Source organism: Leuciscus leuciscus (genome assembly GCF_965113295.1).
Source record: "Leuciscus leuciscus genome assembly, chromosome: 21".
NCBI lineage: Eukaryota > Metazoa > Chordata > Actinopteri > Cypriniformes > Leuciscidae > Leuciscus > Leuciscus leuciscus.
Window position 1 is genome coordinate 29,856,360 of NC_138745.1, and position 3,108 is coordinate 29,859,467.

Here is a 3,108-nt window from a genome sequence, read left to right on the forward strand (position 1 = left end):
TTGTACTCATGTTTTAAAAGGTGAATGATGGAATCATCTAAAGAAATGAATAGCACTTTTGACAAATGATTACACTTTAAATTAATTCAATTTTCACACTAAAACTTTGCTTATTGTTTATACTTTTTGGATAGAATAGTGAAAGTATTTTAATGTTATTGGCCCAATTCCCTTCCACTGTAGCCTCAAGTGAAGTTTTTTTTTTTGTGGTAATCAACATTATGACATTAATACTGTCGATTAAGCTTAACTTGTACTGAACCCCGAATATTCCTTGAAAAAAAAAAGAACAATAAAAGTGATCCAAAGGGATTGCTCAAGACTAAAAATGAGCTTCTACAAGTGTTCACTGATTCAGAGGCATATTTCCTCTGCAAAAGCTATTAAGTAACAGATTTCTGATCTCAGAATAGTAAAAAAAAAATGGTATAGGAGGATAGGTCAGCCCTGAACCCAACAGGAACAAGGCGGATAATGCAGAAACATAAATCACCAGAGCTTTCTGCAGGCTCTCTCATTCAACACATATGCCTCTAGTCACTGAGGCCTCCTGGGACATTATGATTCGTTCCTCAGCTGTGGCCCCTTACCTGCTGGGTGGCAGGGCTCTTTAGTAAATCGTGTTGGGGTGATGAGTCATTATAGGGTGCTTTTCCTCTGTTGTCGGCATTATGGGATATTAAACATAGCTATGGCCCTCGGTGGGTGGAGATGCTGGGCACATCACATTACATTTGCCTGTCGTTATGGGCTGTAATGACCCTGCAGCGCTGTGGAGTTTTATGGTGTGGTGATATGAGGCAAAGCATAGAGGCAGTCAAGGCAGTAATGCTGGTAGTTTGATGTGGGCAAGAATGATGGGATATAAAGGGTTTTCCAGATATTGAGAATAAAACTTAGCCTGACGTCGTCATACTCAGATTCTAGTCAGAATATGAGTCTGATACTGCTCCATTGGGCTGTGATAATGGGGGGTGTTTCAACCAGGAAAGAAAATGCCTCTGCACTCAATGGGATAGGCCTACAACCAATCAGAGCAACGGAGTAAGTGACGTATGTTCTTCATTCATCTTTCCAATCGACAAATGCCTTGATCGCAGTTCTCTGTTCCTTTTTTAAAATCAATGCGCTGACGATATCTTCTATAACAGATGCGATGGTGGAATCTAGACATCTCAATTCTCCAGAGGCAGTCATCTTTGTTGTAAACGAATTCAACCCAAGCGCTCTTTGGTGACGTGGATGATTACGTTACTGTTGATCATCTGTCCATCATCGTATAAAGCCTGCCCTGACAATTTGATTGGTCCGAACAGCTCTGGTTCGAGCATAGTTGCTCCACAACGGATCAAGCCTAGACCGAACTTCCCGACCTCAAATGTTGTGGGCGGGGCTAAGTTCGGCTGGCATCCAGGCTAAACAAAACTGATAATTATCATTTGCCCATAAATGGGTTGCATGCTAAATTAAATAATCTAAAACTAAAATTAAATTAAAACTCAGTGGGAAACTTTTCATATTTAGAGATATGCCCGTTTTTTTTTTTTAATGATGCACATGTTTTTTTTTTTATGATGCACATGGTATATTATTTTTCACACACACACACACACACACACACACACACACACACACACACACACACACACACACACACACACACACACACACACACACACACACACACACACACACACACACACACACACACACACACACACACACACACACACACACACACACACACACACATTTTTATCCAGTTTTATCACAATTCTAAAAATTAATAACAACTTATTTGTAAACTAAATTTACCAAAAGTGACTGAAATATTTTTTGAAATATTTTCTTTTTAAAATAAGTGCTATTCTTTTGAACTTTCTATTCATCATAGAATCCTAAAAAATGTATCATGATTTCCACAAAAAAATATTATGCAGCACAACTTATAATAATAAGAAATGTTACTTTGAATGTTATTTCAAAAATATTTCAAAGATTTACCAACCCAAAACTTTTTGGTGAAAAGAAATACAGTAACATTCAAAGTGTTTGTGTATATATATATATACAGTGAAGAAAATAAGTATTTGAACACCCTGCTATTTTGCAAGTTCTCCCACTTGGAAATCATGGAGGGGTCTGAAATTGTCATCGTAGGTGCATGTCCACTGTGAGAGACATAATCTAAAAAAAAAAATCCAGAAATCACAATATATGATTTTTTAACTATTTATTTGTATGATACAGCTGCAAATAAGTATTTGAACACCTGTCTATCAGCTAGAATTCTGACCCTCAAAGACCTGTTATTCTGCCTTTAAAATGTCCACCTCCACTCCATTTATTATCCTAAATTAGATGCACCTGTTTGAGGTCGTTAGCTGCATGAAGACACCTGTCCACCCCATACAATCAGTAAGAATCCAACTACTAACATGGCCAAGACCAAAGAGCTGTCCAAAGACACTAGAGACAAAATTGTACACCTCCACAAGGCTGGAAAGGGCTACGGGGAAATTGCCAAGCAGCTTGGTGAAAAAAGGTCCACTGTTGGAGCAATCATTAGAAAATGGAAGAAGCTAAACATGACTGTCAATCTCCGTCGGACTGGGGCTCCATGCAAGATCTCACCTCGTGGGGTCTCAGTGATCCTAAGAAAGGTGAGAAATCAGCCCAGAACTACACGGGAGGAGCTGGTCAATGACCTGAAAAGAGCTGGGACCACCGTTTCCAAGGTTACTGTTGGTAATACACTAAAGGCCAATTTATACTTCTGCATCGAGTGTACGCCGTAGTGTACGTCGTAGGCTACGCACGTAGGCGACGCCGTCGTGAGCATTTATACTTCTGCGAATGTCTGTGTTGCTCTGCAGTTACACCGCCGAAACGCTAGTCGGCGCGGGTGGGTTTCTACGAGTTTAGGTTTCTACGAGCAATGGCGACTGAAGGAGTCATACAGATGGCTGTATTTCCGCACTTCTTCAAGCAATCTCTCGGTCACTTGGTCTATTTCCATGGCTCTTCACTGATCTTCGGAATTTAAAAATGGCGGGCGGGCGGTGCAGAGTGCAGAAGATCATTCCGGAAATGCGTAGGAGGAAACGC